Genomic DNA, 23,852 nt, shown 5'->3' on the forward strand with positions numbered 1-23,852 from the left:
AGGAGACTCGCTTGAGCCCAGGAGTTGGAGGTTGCTGTGAGCGTGATGCCATAGCACTCTACCCAGGGGGATAGCTTGAGGCTCTGTCTCAAAAAAACAAAACAAAACAAAACTTAAAATGCTTATGATGTAAGTTTTGTTTAGCAGACACCTGGAACTTCCAAACTTCTGTGACACCTCTTTTATTTCTGGACTCTGTCTGAGCTTTCTTAGAATTTATGGTCTTTTGGTTTGTTTTTGCTTGTTTTGTTCATTTATTTTATAAACCTTTGCCAAGTTACTGTTACATGTTGCCTCAGAATGTACTAGTTACTGTTCTAGCCACCGCTGGAAAATAAAACACTGAAGGAGACATTACTGCTTTCCTCGGGTGTCTGCCTTTAATAAAGATCTACCAATAAATAAATAATGTAATACAAGGCAAAGTATTTGAAAGCCTAAAGAGTAAAAGAAATAAAATGCTGGGTGGCATCTGTGGCTCAAAGGAGTAGGGTGCTGGCCCTATATGCTGGAGATGGCGGGTTCAAACCCAGCCCTGGCCAAAAAAAGAAAGAAAATGCTACAGAAGATCATGGGAGAATGGGACTTCCAAGAGTTTTTGCCAAATATCATCCTAAGAAGTCAGGGTGTTCTCTTTCTTGTTCCTGAATCTGGTACTGGTAGAAAATGGTTCTCTTTAAGATTGTGAATTTCTGCATTGGTGCTGAGAAAGTAGTCCAACTTTTCAGCTTCCAATATTTACTCCCTTTGCCTTGCCCCTGAGGAGATAGGTATGATTTTTCTCTATTTTTATCTTATAAAGAAAAAAAAGTGAAGCTCAGCAAGGTCAAGTACAAGCCATAAATTGTTATGTAAGGCAGACCCCCATCACTGCAACTATCTAGAGTTTCAATGAACAAAACAAGGCTTGTTTCAAAGAGTGATTTATTACAAGCTTGCTTCTTTAGGTGCTTAATAATGCCCACCCAATAAGATGTTTGCTTTATCCTGGGATCAGGCTGACAACTCTTTTATGTGCAGAGATGGTGAAGTTGGTAGAGTATAGGCTAAAAGGAAATTGCAAACACCAAGCAAGTAAGTTGAAATCAGTTCCATAAACTCCATTTGAAATTATAGTTAAGTCTTAGAAAACTTTCTATAAAGCAGCTGTCATTGGCTTGTATGTGTGACAGATAAATTGAAATAATATTGATTGTTTAGTATGTTGTACACCCAAGCATTTCATATGTATTATTTCATTTATGATTACTCTTATTCCCATTTCACAAACAAGGCGACAGTCTTTGACTGATTAAGGAATTTTTTCCAGGGTCACATAGCCAGAGAGTAGCAAAATCAGTTAAAAAAAAATTTGAACTAGGATTGTATAAAAAAGTCCTACATAAGTAAGAAACAAATTTATGCTTGTACATACACATTTACATATTTATTAATTAATTTATTTTGAGACTGAGTCTCACTATGTTGCCCTGGAGAGAGTGCTGTAGTGTCACAGCTCACAGCAACCTCAAACTCTTGGGATTAAATGATTCTCTTGCCTCAGTCTCCCAAGTAGCTGGGACTATAGATGTCTGCCACAAAGCCTGGCTATTTTTTTTGGTGCAGTGTCATTGTTGTTTTGAACCCATTACCCTCAGTGCATGTGGCTGGCGCTGTGACCACTGTGCTACGGGCACCCAGCTGTGCATATGTATTTAAATGTGCTTTCCCCAGATAGTTTTATGTTACTTACAACATATATATGTCACTTATTTTATACTTATAAAGTAAAATGAAAAAAAAAAGACAATCAAGGCCATGACAGGGAAGAATATGTGAACCATGTGAGCTCAACTTGTGATTGGTCATTCATTAAATGTGGAAAAAAGAAAGAAAAATGTTGGTTGACTTTTTTTAAATGCCATTTTACCCATGTAACCAACAGTTGTTTTTATTTTTGTACCCCTGCATTATAAAAATTAAATAAACTCTAAGAAAGCTATCCCGGGCTCGGCGCCTGTGGCTCAAGCGGCTAAGGCGCCAGCCACATACACCTAAGGTGGCGGGTTCAAATCCCCAGGCGGGACCCGCCAAAAACAACGATGGCTGCAACCAAAAAATGGCCAGGCGTTGTGGCGGGCGCCTGTGGTCCTAGCTACTTGGGAGGCTGAGGCAGGAGACTCGCTTGAGCCCAGGAGTTGGAGGTTGCTGTGAGGGTGATGCCATGGCACTCTACCCAGGGGGATAGCTTGAGGCTCCGTCTCAAAAAAAAAAAAAAAAAAAGAAAGCTATCCCGATCATATTTTTGATTTTTGATCACCACCATCATTTAAAATTTCCTGATATTTACTCTCAAATGAGATAATAAAATTATAAAAAGTATTTCCAAAATGGCAAGATACTACATTAAAGTTAGTTCTAAGCCTCCTTTCTTTACTTAGTGGTGAGGCTCTATCAATGGAATTCTAATCCTTTGTTTTTCCCAGGAGCAAACAATTTTCTTTTTCTAGAATCTGGTGTGCATAAGTGCCTAGCACACAGAACCCTCTCAATAAATGTTCTGCAAAAGAATATTGAGTAATGGCTTATCCTGCAACATAATGACCTCATATAAATATATCATCAATATATCATAAGTACTAAAAAAAAAGGTATCATTCTCCCAATCTAACACTTCTATGGACCTACCATTTCTCCAACAGCAATAGTGACTTGCAAGAAGTCACTTTAATGCACTTCTTTATGCTCTCCTGCATCAGTCCTTGTCAGTTAGCACTTTGCACTGGAGGTCTCTAAACTGGAATGCAAAACCCTGGGCTATGTGCTAAGATTCTATCATAGGAATCTACACTTCCATGGACTATGGAAAAACTTAAAATTCTTATTTAATTTTATTTTTATCTCATGCTTTTATATTTTGTTTTTTCGACTGTATGACTTTACTAAATAGCCTATTTTTTTTTTTTTTTCTGTTTTTGGCTGGGGCTGGTTTTGAACCTGCCACCTCCAGTATAGGGGGCTGGCGCCCTACTCCTTTGAGCCACAGGTGCTGCCCAACTATCTATTTTAATGTATACAAAAATATACGTATGTTAAGGCTACAGACTCAAACAATTTAATGATAACAATGCATGATCTAAAACTTTGAAGACTGTAGCTCTAAATAACTCTGGGAAGTGTAATTCAACAAAAATATCTTGTGAGCACAAAAAATATGAAGAATGTTTTCCTAATGGTTGGGGGTTATTCCCTACAGGGGTGGGGAATAGGCTAGTCTTCAATAATTTTTGTAAAATACACACACCAACCAATAACGCACAGTACTTTTCCCAGCAATTAAATATGGCAACTCTTACTGAGTCTTTTACTTCTTTAAAAAGGAGAACAAGAGCCCGGCTTGGTGGCTCACGTCTATAATTCTAGACTCTGGGAGATTGAGGCTGGCAGATTGCTTGAGCTCAGGAGTTAAGACCAGCCTGACCTGAGCAACACCAAGACCCCAAGGCTAAAAAAAAAAAAAAAAAAAAAAGCCAGGCTTGTGGCTGGTGCCTGTAGTCCCAGCTACTTGGGAGGCTGAGGCAAGAGGATGACTTGAGCCAAAGAGTTTCAGGTTATTATTGAGCTCTGATGCCACGACACTCTACCACCCAGAAGCGGAAAAAGTGAAACTCTTTTCTCGAAAAAAAAAAAAAAAAAAAGAGAGAGAGAGAGAGAGAGAGAAAAGGAGCACAATGAGAACCTAAGAAAGTTTTTCCAGTTTTCTTTCCATCTTCCTCTTGCCCTTCAAGTTTGTCGTTTACTTAAAATCTGTGCTGGGTATTAAAAGTCTTGGTTTTAAATTCCTTCTTCATCATCATTCTGTGTAACACGGAGCAGAAGGTGTATCTCTCCCTGCCTCATTTCTCCTATGGGTAAAATAGAGATAATAATACTTTGCAGTATAGTCTGGATAAAGAACACTTTGTTCCTTCTGTCAACTGGATGCAAAGTGTCATTAATATTATCTGCTTAAAATGGTGTGATTTTATATACATTTCCCTTTAAAAATAATTTTCCTTTAAAAAATCAGCAAAACATTACATTTCTCTATTTACTTTGTTTTCATAAACTTAAGTTGTCTCTCTATTCGTTTCTCTTTCCCCTTCTTGTACACGTACACAGAGACACAGTCTTTTGCTAACTCTATGGATGTGAGAGAAAAACCTTAAGAGAGCATCAAGGAAATAAAAGGGGATTTAAAATAAATTTTCTTATTCAGGTTTCCTTTAAGTTTTAAAGCTATGCATGTCAACCATAAAGTTATAGAGTTTACTTAAGCTCCAAAATGTCTGTATTAAAGAATAATTCATGGACTATTAAATCAGAAGGACCTGTAAGAAAACAACTAAGATAATTACTGGCACATAGTAGTTTCTGACTAAACGCTTGATGAAGGAATCTGGGAGAAGCTTTTTATTTAAATCGTAAAACAAAAATCAAAACCAACTCTGAGCATTGAAGAGACTAAGAAATTTGCTCAAAATTGCACATCTAGTTAGAGTTTAATCTAAAAAAAAAGAAGAGTCTATGTAGAATGTATTCCTCTTAATTTCCAGCTTTGGCCTTCTCCCAGCAACCTGTTGATTTATTTAAATTGGACTGTCAAAAATAATCTGCCAAAGATTCATCACAGAAAAAAATCGGAAAGACCAGTTCTCAAGTTCGTCATCTCCAAAAGTTACCCAACACGTGACGTTCACAGACGATGTGAAATATTTCAAGTAAAAACCGTATATTTATATATATATATAAAATATGAAAAATCTCATTTATATTGAAACAAAAGGCCTTTCTTTTTTATGGCGAAGGGACAATAGCCAATCTCCGGTGACTTATTCTACCTTATAGTACACTTGGCTTCTCCACACAGGCGATTACAGTCCTCTGACCAGCTAAAAGTAGTTTGACTATTTCAGCAATATATTTATCGTTGTTTCTGTGTGTTGTTGTATTGTTTTTTGTGAATTTACTTACCAATGAGCCATTAACAACCTCATTGCATTATAGTGCTAATAAAACTTATCTTGCACTATTTTGGCCTATGTGAGAACTAACCCATTGACAAAAGAAATCCAACCCAATTTTGACCACTTGTTAGCCAGGTCAGGCCGTAAAATTATACCACAATGCATGTGTCTTCCACGGGGCACCAAAAGGCAACGATTAAAAAAGAAAAACCCACTTCCATATCCAGTGGAGTTGTAGTTTATTACCATAACCCTCCCAAGTCAAAAGGACACCAGTTTCAAGCCTTGCAAGTTGGCGCAGACAGGGCTTTTCCCCTTCACCCCACTCTGCTGGGCCTCTCTACCTGTCCTCTCCCACTGTCTACAGGTCCCGAACATTAGAAAATAGAAAATGTGATGATCTTTGTGTGTCTCTGTAAAATGTGTGTATGTGTGCGTGTGTTTGGGTGTAACGGGCCTTCTGTTTGGCTGCGCGGCCTGTCCGTCACGGCAGGGGCCAATGGCAGGCTGCCTTATATAAAATGAGTGTTTTCAGTCTCTCCGGGTTGCATGTACTGTATGTGGAGCAGTGTACAGTGAAGCGGAGGCAGAGCGGCTCCGCGAGCTCCTCTCCACTTTCCCATAGAGAAACCCTGACTGGCCGCTGAGGGCGAGCCACACACACGCCCTCACGCCCGGCGAGCCCGCGAGGTAGGCGCCCCCCATCTCCAGCCCTCCCCGGGCGCTCTCCCCGCACTTTCTGTTTTCCTACTCACTTGCGAGCCGCCGGGCTGCAGCCCCAAGGACTCCGCGGCAGGAGCAGCGGCGGCGGCGGCAGCGGCAGCCGGTAGGGTGGACTTGAGGAAGACGGGGGGAACCCCGTGCGTCCGGAGCCGCCGCCAGCCGGCCCGCTCCCCGGGCACTTTCCCCCTCCGCCAAAACTTTGGGTCGAGAGAGGTCGGGGGCGAGGGTCGCAGCGGCCGCGCCGGCCGGGGCCGGGAAGAGGGCGGGGGGCGCCGAGGCAGTGCCCTGCGAGCGGGAAGCTGGGGGCCGGGCTGGGGAGTAGTAGGCCAGCCGGTGCCAGGCTGCGTTTGCAACCAGCACCTCTCGGCACACAGGCAGCGCCGCCCGAGAGGGGCAGGGAGCCGGGGCGCGGGCTGGAGCAGCCCCAGGAAAACAACAACAGAGCCCTCACGCCGGCGGCGGCTCGTGGCCGCCCGGGGAGCCCCAAACTTCATCGCGGCGAAAGTACGTGGAGCCCAGCCTGGTCTGGGCTGCCGGGGAGGTGGGGCCTGGGGAGCAGGGGCAGGGGAGGAAGGTACGAGGAGCCAGCCCTGGGTGGATTTATCGAACGTTTCGTGTGCGTTGGTGACCGGGAACAGCAGCCCAGTTGCTCGTTCATCTGGAGAGTTGGGATTTGGGTGTTCCGGCCCCGCAGATCAGTGCCCTCTCACCCCCCACCCCTAACCAAATGCGCGGCGAGTAGAGAAAGTGCTGTTTTAGTGCCAGAGTAGCCTGGAGGAAGAATAGGAGGAGAGGGGGAAGAGGGCGAGGAAGAAGGGGAGAGAGAAGGGGGAGGGAAGGGGGGAGAGAGGGAGAGAGCAGAGCAGCGAGAGAGGGAGAGAGCGCGAGAGAGACAGAGAGAGGGAGAGAGGGAGAGAACGGGAGGGAAGAGAGGAGGGGGAAGAGGAGGAGGGAGGCTGTGTCAGGATTTTGCTTGAATGTGGGATTATGTTGTGTCAATAAGTTTAAGGTGGAGAGAGCGAGGCTGAGGGTGGTGGTGGAGGGGAGGAGGAAGGCCTTGGCTGTTTAAAGTCTTATTTCTGAAGGTAAGTTATGGCTTTGCATGGTCGCGATGACAGAAAACTTGCAGATCCTTTATCCGGGGATGGGGTCGATGCCTCTAGAAAGAGCTCCCCAGCCCTCTTAAGCCACACTCGTGTTACACTGTTATTTGCCGCGATCAGGGTCGCTAGTAAATTACAGAAATCAGACTCGAGGTTTCTTTTCCTCCTCCACCTCGTCGCGCTCACTCACCCTCAGAAATTATTATTTTTTATTTTTTTTTTGGTTTTGTATGAAACTTAACGTAACTGAGACCGAACCTGAGTCCGGTAATTTACAAGGACCCTGAATCCAAGAATCTGGAACACGTTTATATGTGAAATAGCCGCGATCATTTCTGCTAAATGAGGAAGGTAAAACGAAACGATGCAAAAAGCTAAGACACAACATGTACGACAGAGGGGGGGGAGAGGGAGAGACAGAGAGAGAAGCTATTTTTTGCTTTCCTTTCTGTAGAAAGGAAAATAAAACATGTATTCCTCTTCCTTCCCCGTGTGTAGGGTCTAGTCAATATTTTAACTGTTTGGGGACGAATTAGTCCAGGTGGATCTTGTTGAAAAGTTTCGCGAGGTGGGGTGGAGGTGGGGGGGTAGCGAAGGGGAAGGTGGGTGGAGGTTGTGGGGGATGGGGACGGAGCGAGCTCTGCCTCTGCTAATGGTCATTGGCCTGGGGCTTTGAAACCATTGCCTGTCCTGCTAATGACACGTCCAGTTCTCGTCTCCCGGCCGCGGACGCCGGGCTGCCTTTCCCCGGGCTGGCTGACGGGGACTGGGGTACTTTCCCCGCGCGGGGAGGGGCGTTCTTCGCCATCCCCTGGGGTTGCCCACTCGCGGCGTGGGGACCCCCCACGCGCGCTCCCTCCCCTGCGCGCTGCCGCCACCTCTGCTCGCGCGACTTTTGTAGCCAGCCGGCGGCTAGGGGGTGCGGGGGGTTCCCGGCGCGGACGTCCCCGCGCGGCCACCTTGCGCCCAGCCCCACGCGCGCGGCGCGGTCCAAGCCTGGAATGGCAGCGCCGGGCCGGGCGCCGGCGGTGCCTCCCTGGGGGGCAGCGGAGGCAGAGGCAGTGGCGGCGGGATCTTCTCCGGGCCCGCGGGAGGAGGAGGAGGAGAAGAAGAAGAGGGAGGAGGAGGGGAAGGAGGAGGAAGAGGAGGAGAGGGAGGCGTTTTCTGCCCAGACTGCCGCCAGTTCGAGCAGGCACGGGCACGGGGACACTCCACTCGTTGCTCCTCCGTTATCGAAAGGTGTTTAGAAGACTTTTACGCCCAGAGTGTGGGATTTGCACTTCGTTTTTCTCTCCCCCCTCTTCCCCAAAGCAAGATGGACTCTATTCCCTTTCTCTTTCTCCCTCTGCCTCTGCCTCTGTCTTGTCAGCCTTTAAGATCGACATTTTGTACTAAGATGCAAACTTGATGGTGACCAGCAACAAAGCCGGAGTGGGATCCCTCGCTCCCTTCCTCCCTCTCTGTTTCCTAGCTACCCCCACCCGACCTCACAGACCTGGTGGCCCTGCACTTGTCGCTGTGGGCTCTGGCGAATGTGTTTTCCCGGTCGGTTCCGATCTCCAATCTCGGGATTGTGACCTGGGCCAGGCGTTTGGGAGCCGGCTGTGGCCGCCCAGGTCTGCAAGACTGAGAGACTGAGATACCTGGCCCTGCTGCCGCTGCGGTGGCACCTCCTGCCGGCTCCTGGGCAGGGCTGCCTATCGATCGCTATGATTTGGTTACTGGTGTATTTGTCCTGGGGGCGGTGATCACTTGTGCAAGTTGATGTATGATTGCCGTGTGGGTTTTGCGTTTGCAGAATGGATCAACTTTCTGCTTTGTACATACGGGGAGTAGGAAGCGAGGGTGCTGGAGACACCTTGGGATGCCAGCTGGGCTACCTTCCCCCCAACCCCCAGCCTCTGCCCTTTGAATGCTGAGAGCTTTGCCTTTCCTGTCCCCACAGTTCTCCAGGGTGGGTAGTAGAGAAAGGGGAGAGGTTGATGGGGAGTTGAACTCCAGGGTTTCGACACTCCTCTTTCATAGATGTTACAGGACTTGGGACTTTACTGTTGTAAAGCTCTACCATACTGATGTACCTTCTTTATTTGATACTTTATAGGTCACTATCATATGACAAAGGCTTTGCCGCAGTTCATCTTCCTCCCTGTATACTTTCCATTTGCCTTCCTGGGTAAGTATGCAAACTCTTCATACAAGCAAGCTGGATGACACTAGTAATGACATAAGGGGCTTTACTGTTCACAGAGGAAGATGCTTTATTGGGGTTACAACACCCCAGAAACCTTGTCTCACTGAGTTTCCCACAGCAGAAGTCAATTTATGATTCTTAGTGTTTAAAATTCAGCTATGGCTTGTTATTATTATTTTAAGATAATTTAAATGTTCATGTTTATCTACAAGTAATTATTTCAACAGTTTATTTTCAAAGATCTGGTGAATTTAATGCTAGGCAATACTATAGAAAGATTACAGTGTATGAGAGGAAAGAATTATTAAAAACCTAAGGAAGCATCGTGCAGAGGCTTCTCAAATTATAGTGACTGACATTTGCTTACTCTCTGCCAGATTCTCTTTCTTGAGTAACTGGTGGTGTTTGTAACAGTTACTTTGAGGTGGGAAAGGGTGGATTGGGCAGTGTAGTAAATCTAGCATTTAGTGCCCTAGGTTGATTCAAAATTGATCAAAATTTCCTTCAAAATGTATGTATTTGGGGAAATTAGGAACATTTTAGTAGTCTGTATGAATAATAAGCAGTGACTTTGAGAGCTCTTAAGTGTCTTTTATAGATATATGCTTCCCAACTAGAAATGTTTGCAAAATAGTGTCGGACAATCAGTGTCTGAAAATTTTATTGGTGAGAGGTAATTGTGTAGGTGGAAATGGAGGGCTATAGAACATTGAAAGCAGTATGGTGAGCTCAAACTACAGAAAACAAAGTTGTAAGTTTGCCGCTCTATGGTAAAAGAACTTCCAGGTACTCTCAGTTGCTCCTGTGTTAAGAATACAAGTTGGTACCAAATTGTGTAAATCAGCTATGGTGCTTTGTAATATTACCATAGTGAATCTGGAGATTGTATATTGTGAATGAAAATGAACTCACTTGTCCATTAAAGAAAATTCAGGGACTTTATTTTGTTTCCTGGATTTCTGGACTGCTGTGTACGTTAACAAAATGTTATCTTAATATTAAGAAGAATTGAGTATGAAGAATTGAAGACCAGGCCTCTCTGTAAGTCTCCATCTGGTAAGAAAATATACTTTGATTTTAATGTGGACTTTAGATTATCTCTATAATAAAAAATGTGTCAAACATTTTTTATGGAATGCAAATATTGCATTACTATTGATAAATTGGGAGGTTTGTCCACTTGGAGCTTCAGGATATGTCACATACATGACAGGTCAGGTGGAGTGGCTGGAATAAGATGGTTTTTTAGGACGAATTCAGTGCACACCAAAATATATAGATTTCAGTGTATTCGGTTTTTTTAAAAACTTATTTGGATGAGAAGTTTTTCATCTTTAAACATATGGTCAAAGTATTCAGAGTGCATTCCTGATTAGTAAAGAACACCTCCTTTATACATATGAGGCATATTATTTTGTTCACCACAAGAAACTTTTAATATTACTTCTTTCTTCATAGAAAAATTTTGACCAGTTCAAAAATTAATATGGGAATTAATAATATCCAGAATAAAAGCATTCTGATGAGCTCTTGTATTTCTTTGAGATATCAAATGACTGCTTCATTAAAATGATATTTTCAAGAACAATCTTGGTCTTTGAAGTCAGTGAAGTAGTCTAAAAAAGTCACTTTGACAATGAATTATCGGTTATTTGCATCTTAAGTACATTTATTAGATTTGAGACTTATCAAAATAAGAATTTAAAGGATTTTTTTGCTTCTTCGTCTGTATGAGTTTCCCAACTTTTCATTTTTTTATTCTGCATATCTCTGTTAAGTTCTGCAACTGGACCCTTAATTTGCGTTATACACTGGATGTTAGCTAATGACAAGGTGGCTCATCCATGGCGTTTCCTAGTGTTACTTCTTTGGAAGTTCTGTGGCAGTTTTAGGAAGAATTTTTTTTGCATTAGAGACTTAGATGTTTTTTAAAATTTGTAATTTTTGAGATTAAAAAAAGATGTATTTAGAGCTTCGTATCTAAATTTTGTTTAAAAAGTTTCAGTTTTAAGAGTTTTTTTAGACTGTGTTTGTAACATATTTTGAAAAATGTGTATATAGCACCTTTGACCTTGCAGACCTGATCTTTATACTTAATCTATTGGAACAGATATGTTTAGATTTTGAATTTAAAACCTTTCAGTGAGAGCCAGGATGCACATAGAATTATGGTTGGCCTGTGCTGCAATCAGCTATGTAATTGATCAAGTTTTCTTTATTAGTTAAGAACAACATCATCAGATCTGAAAATAATGTAGCACAACTTCTAAAAATTTAACTTAGCAGCTAAAGTATTTGTAAAGCCATACTTTTTAGTAAAATCACAAGCAGTTTCTAATTATTAGTCATTAACCAGCATGCTTAAAGTTTACATTTTCCCACATTTCATAAAGAACATTTATTAAAGCCAGGGCTGTATTTTTAAGTGGATCTTGTCGTATCAGTTACTTTTATATTAAAAATATTTATTAGAAATAATAAAGGTTGCACAGCTCAACCTATTTATTTTAAAAAGGAACTTTTGAAAACTCTCATTACAGATGTGACTATATTTGCTGTACTAAGGAAATCCCTGAAATTATTAATGTCTTAAAGAAGTATAAAAATGTTTACAATTGTGGTATTTAAAGTGTTCTAAATTCTTAAGATTAGGCAATTAATTTTGACATATTCATTACCACCAATGTGGTATACCTGTGTTTTAAGATTTAAACTTAAGCAGGTTCTTAAGAAGAAGACCCTTTGCTCGAACATGTATTTTGAAGTCTTCCTCATTTTTTAACATTTCATCACTAAGGGAACCTTTAAAAATAGGTTTGAGTGGTATTTCTCCTATCCTCCTTCCTCTCACTATGAAATGGAAACAAACCCAACTTCAGTAAAAACATTGTAATTTTGCTGCTTTGTTTTATCACATGCCCCAGGTAAATCAGATACAGGTGCTGCTCAGGCTACACTTGGAGAAACACTGCTCTAAAGGTAGTTAGTAAAGACAGAGGTTAAGACTGAAGAGAGGTTCTTCCACCTTGAAGATTGTGTGACTGTAATTCAGTCAGTGGGCTTGAGCTACCTCAAGGGCAGTTTTCATATACTGTGTTGAATTGTAGATATTTCTGTATTTTAAATCATACCCGAGGAAAGCACTTTTGATTACAACTTCACTCAACATTCATATGTGATCATATTATCCTTTAGAAGGCAATTACAGTTCCTTGAAATGTCAAGAACTGTAGAGATATACTCAAAAAATCCTCATGTAGTAATGGGAATTGTTTTTCCTTTTTTTCTTTAAAGAAAAACATGAGGTAAGAATTAAAATAAGTGCCAATTACACGAGGGAGTGCAAAAGAAGGCAAACCAGTAGAGAATTTTATCTAAAAGTATGTATACATCGAAGGTGAGAGAAAGAGAGAGTGGAAGACTTCCACTCTTGAAGGATGAGATATAGACCATGAGGCATTACACACCTACCAAAATATAAACTTAGTAAGTTAAAATTATGTGAGTCAGTTCATGAATCTAGATAGTGAAATAACTTCAAATAGTGAGGAGGTTGTATAAAACACAAAGTTAAAAATAATGAATTGGGTTGTATGAGATCATAAAAAATTAAAAATATTTAAAAATGTCGATTAAGTAATTAATAGTTAAATATGGTCTATGGATAAAACAGGAAATAAAACTGAAGCTTCTGGAATGGAATAACTGAGATCCTAAAAAGAACAAGGTTGTATTTTTTTTTTTTGCAGTTTTTGGCCAGGGCCGGGTTTGAACCCACCACCTCTGGTATATGGGGCTGGCACCCCACTCACTGAGCCACAGGTGCCGCCCAGGTTGTATTTTTTTTTAAAGGAATAATTAAATAAAAGGCTGATAACTTTTTTTGTTATTTTTTTTTTTTAAAGAGATGGGGGTCTTATCCTGTTGCCCAGGCTGGAGTGTGGTGACCTGGTCATAGCTTCCTGCAGCCTTAAATTCCTGGGCTCAAGCAGTTCTCCCACCTCTGTCTTCCGAGTAGCAGGGACTATAGATATACACCATCAAACCTGAGTAATTTTATTTTATTTTTTGTAGAGACAAGATCTCTCTCTGTTGCCCAGGCTGGACTTGAACTCCTGGTATCAAGCAATCCTCCTACCTTTGTTTCCCAGAGTGCTGAGATTACAGGTGTAAGCCACTGTGCCCAGGCCCAATAACTTATTTTAAGGTGAAATAACAATGAAGATAAACATTTTTTTAAAATAGCTATATTTCTTAAATGCTTTTGACTGAGCTATATGTTTAAAATATATATTATGTCCCAATCCATATAAAAGAATTAAAACAGAAGTTTCCTCAAATAGTACAAAATATAGTACTCTCTGATATTTTCTGTTCCTACCTAATCTTTTCCAAGCAATTTTATTAAATAAAAAAATACTGGGTGTCATTCACTAAATTAATTTTATGACTTTTAATTTGAAAAACACCAACTTAGAATGCTTGATAAAATGGAGGTACCTAAGTCTCTTTCCTAGATATTCTGATTCAGTGTTTCTCGGTGGGATCAGGAAATCTCAATTTTAGCTGGTACAGCAGATGATTCTAAAGCAGGTGAGAGGTCTTGTGCCTTAACTTCGAGAAATTTTGATACAAGGGACAGATAGCTAAAGATTGCATGGGAGTCATGCTCTGAATGTGGGGTTAGAGTTCATTGACCACTGAGGTCTCTTCCACCTTCACTGTTGGTTGGCTGTGTTTCATTCAGCATGTTTGCAAAACTGAGAGGGCCCTTATCACCCTCTATAGATATTCCCGTAGTAGCATATGCGGTACAAGTTGCAGAGATTTTGCAGCCAGAGAGCCCCAGGTTCCACTCCTGCCGCTTCTTCTCCTTACTGCTGAGTGACTGTGGGTATATTACCTCACATCTCTTAAACTTTCATTCTTGCATGTGTGAAACAGACATTAATATTTACCATACGCTCATAAGAGAATTACACAAGACAAGGTATGTAATGACCCTTATTCATAGTTAGCACTCAGTGTGTAGTATCTGCTTTTATAGTTACAGCTCACCTTACCCTAGTTGCCACTGTTTCAGATTTCTCAATGCTGGGCCTTTCAGTTTTGTGGTTTTTTTTCTTTAAAGTGATTCTCAACTCTGGTGTCATAAATCACTGGTATGTTTTTAACTAGATGTGAGGTGCCGGACAAGTAATTTGTTGGGGAAGGAAATAATAAGATAACCAGAAGGAGAAAAACAAAGCAGAGCTGAGGTATAGTACAGTAAAGTCCGGTGCTTCTCGAGATTTGGAGAATGATTTTCCTACTTCTTTTAAATAGCCATAGTATAAGACTGGAAAACAGCTCTTTTCTTTGTATTTCTTTTCACTGGTTAGTTGACAGCACTGAACATTCTCCCTAGTGACTTTGATACACATTAGAATGTCTAGAGCATCAGTTCTCAAACTTTCTTCCATCAGGATACATGTGCCTGATGTTTACACATGGGATATACATTATAATTTAAAAGACTTAGATAAATTATGCTGTGGGGTTTATAGGCAGCTCACAGTTGTGATAAGGCTACTTATTCCTTTTTTTTTTTTAAATCAAGAAAGCATATCAGAATGCAAGCAAGAATGATGTTATAATGAAAACCTTCAATATACTTACACACATAAAATTATAAACTGTGGTCCTTTAACCATTCTAACTACTTGGGGCACTCCTCATAAACAATTAAAACTTACCCTGGGTCAAGGCCTGAAAATGGAGAAATGTTACACATGCAGTGCTTGATACATTGCACAAAATAGGCATTTAAGTAAAAAAAGAGCAAGCTAAGGAGAACATAAATGAGAAAAACACCAAATCCCTGAAATCTCAAACATTGTGAAACCCAAAGGCTAGGGAAAATGCAACATGTGGTTAAATGTAAAGAAAGTACAGAAGACGACAGGTATGAGTGTTCTCAAGCAGTGCTGTCTTACTTAGATACGTATATCTCTGACGCAGAAATTGTTTTAAGTAGTCTCAACAATCATTTAATTTATTTGAGTATTAAAATTAAGTAGCTTTTGTATTTACTAACTTTTAAGGTTATATTTGCTAGGAACAACTTACTGCTTTGCTAAACTTTAATTTGCCATGCCTTTTTGATCTCAGATAAATTTATAAGCTCTGTATATTTTGAAAATGGCTTTGTACGTGCTTTGATCTATAGTGGTGTTGGAAATAGATTCGTGATCCTTTATTTAAAGAGCTCTGACAAGCAAATGAAAAGTTTTTTTTTTTTTTCCTCCAAAAGTTTTGTATCAAAATTTGTTTGGTAGCAAAACCTAACTTGGACTTTCATGGGACTGTTCAAAGTAGTTTTTAAGCCCTCTTAGGAAGGAATATTTTTATGTATTTTTCCTGTAGAAATAATAGTATTAATTATGAGGTAGTATCCTAGATCTAGCTGGGAATGTTACATCATATGCATTGTTTTACCTTTTTAGGATTCGAAAAATCTGAATCCTGAAATATACCTGGCTCTGAGGATTTTAAATATGAGATTGTGACCCTATTGTATTAACTTCTTTAATCCACAGAGTGAAATTATCTGATATTCCTATCCATTTAACCCAGTAAAAATTCTATTGCTAATTTTGGTTACTGATCATCTGAACATTTTGAGTTGGTTGCAAACTTGCAAATCATGGAAGAGTTTTTAACGCTATATATTGATTCAGTCAAATGATCTGTTGTTATTCTGTGTTTCCAAACACAACGGTTTAAGGCCTAAGAGGATAAAAGAAATCAGGTAAGCAAAATGGTACCAACTAAGTTGAGCACAGTGAAAGGCTCCAGAGTCATACACAGGCTTGTTAGTTTACATTGCAACAAACCTCTTATATTCTATTTTGATCTTATGATTCCTTTGTTGTTACAGTTTTTAATTGTATTAAACGCACACTTGAATCTATGTAATATTTGACACTTCTAGCATATTGAATGTAGTTTGGTGATGTTAGAGGTTTCACGAAGAGGTTATATTTCCTTTATTTCCACTTGCACGTGTTTCTTCCTATCTATGTGAAGAATAAGAATAGGAAGTGTTTTCTGCATATTTAGTCTATTCTCAGATGAGAATGTTTGCAGGTTATATTTTATAGAGGCTCTAGATACATTTATTTTCAGCAATTAATTATGAAATGTTAAGATCTTGCCTTTTCCTTTCAATTTCCTATAAAACCAGGATAGAAGAATGAAAAGTATGCCATGGGGAAGAGTCTCTGATACTGTAGAAATAAAGTAATCCATTTATCTAGTTTGTTATGGTAAGATTTAAGTCAGTCTTCATTTGGTATTAGACTAAAACTGTTAATGCTAAAGAATTGTTTATTGTTATGACTTTCATTATTTATTATATGATTATTTTCCTTGGTGTAGAAAAGCAACAAATTGAGTAATTCAGAGGGAATTTTATTGGCAATGCAGATCTTTTTAATATTCAAAAATGCCAAACTTGTTTTTAAGCTTTTGGTGTACCTCTCAAAACTTACCCAAGTGTGGAGTTCTCACTGACTGCAAAGGGAATGTGGTGGAGCATGGAACAAAATGAGAAAATAATTTTCTACATCCAGCTGTCAAACTTTGATTGTCTTTTGAGTTACTGGAGTATTGTTTTCTTCCTTTATTTCCTCCTCCATTTCCTTTCTTTCCCTCCTTCTCCAACTCCCACCTCTCTTCTCCCTTCTCTTCTTTTTCTTTCTGAGACTATTGTATTCAGTAATGTGCATCTGTGCTGCTGCCTACAATTATTTTAGAATGGTAATATGGCATTTAACTTTGTTTTGAAGATTTATTTGTACTTTTTGAGTCCTTACAGTATTTATCACTGCCCATATAATAGAATTATTGATAAATGAGTTTGAGACTTACACACTTCCCTACATATACTTCTGTCAGTTGGAGATTATGAGGGCCCTTTAGCAGGACTATGTGAATAAAGGCACCTGCTGTTTTTATGAAATAAATTCAAGTACACTCCTTATTCAAACATTTTCATTTTTTAAGTTCATAAAGGGACCACATGGTTTCATGTGTATGTCACACAAAGTAAATGCAGTTTTTTACTATTTTTCTCAAATAATATTTTACTCTGGGAGGAGGGGAGAAAGATAATCTGGACTGAGGGCCTCCTTATGAGGTACAAGTTTTATTTGTACTACTTGCTTGTTTTCGTAGCAACCTGATGAGAAGTACCCTATTTTAGTGATGAGAAAGCTAAGTCTCAGGTTAAATAACTTGTCTGTGGTCTCACGCCTAGTCAGTGATCACGCCAGGCTTAAGACTCTACCTGGAGTGCCGCAGTCTTCTGGGGCATATTCTGTCTTTAGCTGCTCTATAGGGCTATATTCCAAGAAATTAGAAATGAAAGGTTTGAGGAAACTTTCAGCCAAGAATTCCCCCCAATTTTTCTTTCTCCCCAAAGAGAAATCTTCATTTTTAAGTGATAAGGTCTTAAAACTCTTCTTCATCACTTTTTTAAATTGGTGGGACAAATAATTTTTTATTTCAAATTAATATGAGGGTACAGACTACAAATTTTTAGATTGCATTGTTCTCACTTCCAAGGTAGAGTTCCAGTTGTGAAAGAACCCCTCACCTAGGGGGCATGCTGAACACCCTCACACACCAAAAGCCCTCCTTCCTTCTGCCCATTGTCCTCCCTCTCCAACCTCCCCTCTCACTCTTCCCCCGTCCCATACTAGACTATGTTTGTGTTTTATTGTTGATAAGAGCGTGTAATTGTTTATGCATTGGTTTCACATTAGCACTGAGAATTTATTTCTTTATCACTTTTAAGGAAATTAAGTAAAAGGACTCTGACCTGTGGGCTGTTGTAAAATTTCATCTGTAAGATCATTGTTACAGGTTAAATAAACCTGCCCAATACTTGGTTTGAAAATTGATGCTTAATCAGCTTTCTTTTTAGTTAGTACAGGGGTCCTCAAACTTTTTAAACAGGGGGACAATTCACTGTCCCTCAGACCATTGGAGGGCTGGACTGTGGGGCCTGGGACAAATTGACTGCTAAGCAGGACAGGCAGCGGCAGAGCAGCGGCAAAAACACCCGGCGGGCCAGATAAATGTCCTAGGCGGGCTGCATGTGGCCTGCGGGCTGTAGTTTGAGGACGTCTGAGTTAGTATATGTAGTACAGAAATGCCTATTGCAGCTACTGTTTTTAATATTTATTAATTCCTCTGGTACATCATTAGAAATTACTCGTTCTTTGACAAGGAGTTGAGTTTTCCTAGCTGAATAGTCTGAAAGTTGTGTTCTGGTACTTTTTAATACTTAGCCAGTACATCTTACTGGAGGAATTTAACAATATAACCTGTATAGGGTTAATAACATAGTTCTGACATTGGCTTTGAAAGAAAATTCAGTATTAGTGGGAAGATTAATAAGCAGAGTCATGGCCTTCACTTCAGAATGTCTGGTCAAACATGAATTAGATATAGGGTCAGTCAAAAGTTCTAATTCTTCAGTTTTAGAAGTATTTTTGATTTATTTTGCCCAAGAAACTTATTTCTGCTGTGATAAGTAGAAGATATTTTATAAATTGCACTCAAGTAGCAAATCATTTAGAAAATACAAAGTAACATGTTGCTTTTTTGTATGCAGAGCCCTATTCATCTGACGCCCTATTCATCTGATTAAATGCTTTATCTTTGCAATTTCAGCAAAGTCCAAGCTTAGTAAGGAAGATTAAAAAGTTTGTCATTTTTTTTTATTTTGTAAAGTGGCTTTTTTCCTCTGATCCATGAAACATATAAATAGGGTGTTTATATCTATTTTAGCAAAATTATCTTGTTAGGAGTGTGCTCTTCAGTCTTTCAGCTAAGTGATACTTTACAGAAGATGCTGGCTTTCCACCTGTTGTGCTTCATCCCCCTCCGATAAAACGCTTTTATACTGTTCTCATTCAAGTGGATTAGTAAACTGAATTAGAAGTTTTACGGCATTTGGCACCACCTTTTTTCTACTGTTTTCTTGATCGTGTTCAAAGAACAGCATTTTCCAAATTATTTAATTTGGTCAAGTGTTGGTGAGACTTGGGTGGCAAAAACTTGTATCAGTTTAATTCAGTGTTCATGGATTGAGGTTCTATGGTGTGTTGGTGCTTGACCTAGACTTTGGGGATATAAAGATGAATATGGAATAGCCCTTGTCCTCAAAGCAGACAGAGCCAGTAGCTATAAATATCTATCATATAAGTTAATTGGTACTAATTTTTCTAATAAAAATGTAACAGAACAGGGCAGCACCTGTGGCTCAGTGAGTAGGGTTCCAGCCCCATATACTGGGGGTGGTGGGTTCAAACCCAGCCCCTGCCAAACTGAAACAAAATATAGCAGAGTGTTGTGGCAGGTGCCTGTAGTCCCAGCTACTTGGGAGGCTGAGGCAAGAGAATCAGTTAAGCCCAGAAGTTAGAGGTTGCTGAGAGCTGTGACATCATTGAACTCTACAGAGGGCTATAAGTGAAACTCTGTCTCTACCAAAAAAAAAAAAATTGTAACAGAACAGCGCTGAGTAAATATTAGTGAAAAACTGGCTAATTCCAGCATCGGAGCTAGATGTTGGAATATGAAGGGAGTTTCTTGCTGTGGCCTGTGTTTGCCCTACTTGCTGTTAAGTTTGTAAAACTAATTCACTAGAAGGTATTTTAAAGATATAAGCTTTTAACCCTAAGTTTACTTTTCTTTAAATATTAGTGGGTCCTTTTGGCTTTTGTCATATTGGAAAGGCCACTGATTTTTTTTTTGATGAAGCTTTAAACGTATTTTAAAATTACAGTTCAGTAAAATGTTTTTAGACTTCCTTTTTCTTTATTGTTATTAATGTCACAATGTGTAATGACAACTGATTGATTGAACCAAAGGGAAGTATTTGAGTAGGTAATAACCCAAAGAGGATTCCACACACACTGAATAATGTTAAAGATATACTTAATAGAATAGTAAGTTTAAAGTATATATAAAGAAGTTCAAACACCTATCAGTAGAATATAATAACACACTGTTGATAATACTTAAGTCAGTTACACAAATCATATTAACAAGGTTTCTATCCCAGTTACTAGGGCCACTTGGGATTCCAAAGAGGTGAAAATTTGTTTTTCTATCCATGAGAGATTGTAGGTTATAAATTACGCTTAATGATTCCATCGAGTGGTTTTCAGATTTTCCGTGATATTTTCAACCTGTGCTTAATGTTGCAGTTTCTATATTTGATCTTAGTCAAAAGGCCAGAAGTGATAAATGTTGCAGTTTCTCTCATGGAGGGCACCCCTGAGTTGGGTCCTTCTTTTTTATGCATAGTTATCTGGGTCTGGATTTTATTCACGTTTCTGGGTTTATCATATCTCAAAATTTATGTTTTTTCACCCACTTTTCTGTGTGGTTCTCATTTGGCTGCTCACTTCTGGGCATCCGCCCAGTATAGTTTAAAATTTTGTTTCTAAAATATTGTGCTCAGTGTTCCAGATGCCAACCCTGAGTGCTTTAATAATAAACATATATTAATAAGCGAGGTCGTAAAGAAGAAGCTGATCTGGGAAAGGCTTCTTCATAAGCTCACAACATCGATAGTGACCCTGATGTTTACATTAAAGCAGCAAAGAGGAACAGCGACATGGAATAGTAACTTGTAAGTCTTCTTCCATTCTTTATCTTGGCTTTCTTTAGCACCGTAGAAACACAACTGTTCAGATCTCATGATTTGCCAGACTTCATGATAATAATGAACAATTTTTATTTATTTTTAATTTCTTAAATTCAAAAATTTTTTTAATAATGAACTTCTTCATAAGTTCTGTATGTGGGCATGCATTCTCATCTCATTTGATGTTATACATGCTTAAACTCAGAGAACATGTTCAGATTGTTTGTAAGACCAGGGATTTGTTCTGTGTTAATGGTTTTCTACATACAATTAAATCTCAGCATGAATAATGCAAATCCATCCAAGTTTTCTGTAGTTTGAAAAATCTTGAGGAATGTGGGATCACACATGAGGACAGAATTCTACATGCGAGGACCTGGTCTCACACGTGGAGTGACGAATTTACTGCATAAGGAACTGTGATCATGAATCTATTGTTGTTTCCTTTTCTTTAATTTTAAAAAAGGTGACCTTATAAGTAATTTCTGATACATATGTATATAAAAATACAGCTAGATGGCTTTTAAGTCTGTTACTACATATATCGATCTTAAGAATAATGATGACGTGTATTTTCCTTTATTAAATGGATGTTTTCCTTAAAAGTTTTGACTTGGTTTTTCAAATGGAAGTATGTATTTTTATTGACATAATTTCATAGTGCTTTGTATTTATTTCTAATTGAGCTTCAATTAGCAGTGGCTATTGGTTGTACAGATTGAAGTTTTACTATTCCCAGGTCTCTGTATTAAGTAATCAATGATCTGTAAAGTACACATAGGGGAGCTATGTAAAGGAAAACAATACTAATCATTTTATGAAGACGAATAATCTTTAGTAATGCAAAAAAATGCCCTCTTCATATCAGGTTGGTAATTCCAGGTTCCATATGCAGTAGAACCTCCATAGTTGACCACTTTCTACATCAGGCGTCCTCAAATTATGACCTGTGGGCCACATGCGGCCCACCGAAGACATTTATCTGGCCTGCCAGGTGTTTTTGCCACCTCTGCCTGTCCTGTTTAGCAGCTGACTTGTCCCGGGGCCCATAGTCCGGCCCTCCAACGGTCTGAGGGACAGTGCACTGGCCCCCTGTGTAAAAAGTTTGGGGACCCCTGCTCTACATTGATCACCTCTGTAAATTGACTTAATTTTCATAGATTGGACGTGCACTACAGGAGTATATCAGTACAGTAGCCTAGTTCCTTATGTTTACCACCTCTGTGTGTTGACAAGTTTGTTACAGTCCCCTGGGTTGCAGCGTACAGAGGTTCTACTGTATTGTATTATCTTTTTATGTGGTGTATATTTATTGAGTACCCATAATGTATAAAGCTTGGTTTATATGGTTAAGAATTAATGGTTAAGAATTCTGGGTCTTACAGAATAAAAAGGGGCTCTGGTCTTAGGATATTTCTAGTATAGCAGTGACACACATACACCAAATGTAAAGTACAAAGTTAAGATGCTGTAATGTTGTTGAGAGTAGGGTGATAGCAGATGATTAGGCAGGGGATATTGGGATAGACTTGAACTTTGGTTATGTAGCTAAATGTCTAGGTATCCTTGAAAGATGCTTACGTAATCTATCAGAAAATGGATCCAATGGGGGAGCCTAGGCTAACCCCATGTGGGCCAAATACCTCACCCCAAATGTGTGATTATTGAAACCAATGACCTCTGGACTTTATAAATGCTATTCCCTTCAGTAGAAGAATTTGAGCATGTATCTTTGATATATAAACATTTTTTAATAAATTATATATACTGGTTATTAATATTATATATCATATATATAATATAAATAGCTTAGAAATTTGAAAGATAAATTAGGGAAAAGGAAAATTGTGATATTTTTGTCTTACCTACTCCAAGTGGAATATCTGGTTCATGTTTTTGGGTTCAAGAATGGTACTTTGGAGACCACTGTCAGAATTGGACAGTGTCACACCAAGTTTAGATATGTTCCATGGTAATCAGGGACCCTTGTTCACCACTGTGTCCCCAGCATCTAGATCATGGTAGGAGCTCAATAGATACTATTAAATGACTATGCAGAATTAGGCTGCTTGGTAGGGATGAGGACAGAGTCCACCTCAGTATGAGGGATCTGCTAAGAGTAGGGGTGATACTTTTTGTTTATGGTTTTATCTTCTGTGCCTATAAAAGTTTCTGCTACATAGTAGGAACTCAGTAAATATTAGTTGGCTGCATAGGGGTATGCACAGGATCTTAGGCATGAAAAGAAGTTCTAGGAGCTCTCCTAAGATGGGGACATAGTGTTAATAAGAACATTTTTAAGGAATGGCTTTTGTCACCTCCTATCTTAAAGCAAAAACTGTGACCATCTTAAGCCCTTAGGATCTGGATCTCTTTGTACTCCCAGTCCTGGAATACAGGTATTTAATTTTTTGTTGGATTGAATTGCTCTATTTTATACTGTGTACTGGGTATACAAGGCCTGAGCCTATAGGAATGGATCAGTGTCAAGATCAGAGACCTGTAAATGAATCCTTCTCTGAATGAAGCAAAGCCAGTGATTCTGGGATTATGTCATGCATAAATACGATTGCAAGCCCTGGCAGGGTTGCCTGTATGGAGGTACTCTAGTTTATTTCAGGGCCATTACTAACATAGTTTTATTGATATATTACCAATGAAGAGTTATGGCATTTACAATTGAATTATTTCATATATGCTGTTATCCTGTTAATTCTTTCACAACCACTAAAATTAGGATGTGTCATGGATCACCGCAATCTGTTCTAATTAGGGTAAATTTATTTTGGAACAAATAAAATAAGTAGTTGATATTTTTTCCCCTCTTTTTACAATTTTCTTATTCATATTTCCTTTTTTAAAAGATGGTAAAAAAAACTCTGATCTCGTGGTCAGAAAATAAATTTGTCATGCATTTAATTGAGTATCATCAGAGTTGGGGAGAACAAACATTTCCTCCCTGAGACAAGGAGCTAGGAGCTCTTTCTGTTAGCAGCTGGACACATGAGGGCATCTTTCTTTGGTTCTGTTACACTGGTCAAAGCAGATACCTCCTCTCCCCTCTGTAGTTTTGTCTCATTTAGAACATGTTTATTTAAAGCAGTTTCACATCTGCACAATAAATTCCGATATTCTAATTTGCATTTGTG

The 23,852-nt window shown here is 39.4% G+C and overlaps 1 protein-coding gene across 7 annotated transcripts in view; it reads left to right on the top strand.

The window, feature by feature from the left end:
• The first annotated feature begins 5,503 nt into the window (after nucleotides 1–5,503).
• BBX (BBX, HMG-box containing) overlaps nucleotides 5,504–23,852 on the top strand; it is a 279,317-nt gene continuing 260,968 nt past the window's right edge. For 3 of the 7 annotated variants that reach the window (XM_023518213.1, XM_023518217.1, XM_023518218.1), the window contains exons 1-2: nucleotides 5,528–5,675; nucleotides 8,913–8,984. The gene's annotated coding sequence lies outside the window, so the exon portion shown is untranslated. Of the gene's footprint in view, nucleotides 5,676–6,669; nucleotides 6,794–8,912; nucleotides 8,985–23,852 lie in introns of those variants that run through there. The other 4 variants (XM_003798195.2, XM_003798196.2, XM_023518214.1 and 1 more) reach the window with 2 other exon arrangements.

This window comes from Otolemur garnettii, unplaced genomic scaffold (genome assembly GCF_000181295.1).
Source record: "Otolemur garnettii isolate 467f Iridium unplaced genomic scaffold, OtoGar3 scaffold00131, whole genome shotgun sequence".
Lineage (NCBI taxonomy): Eukaryota > Metazoa > Chordata > Mammalia > Primates > Galagidae > Otolemur > Otolemur garnettii.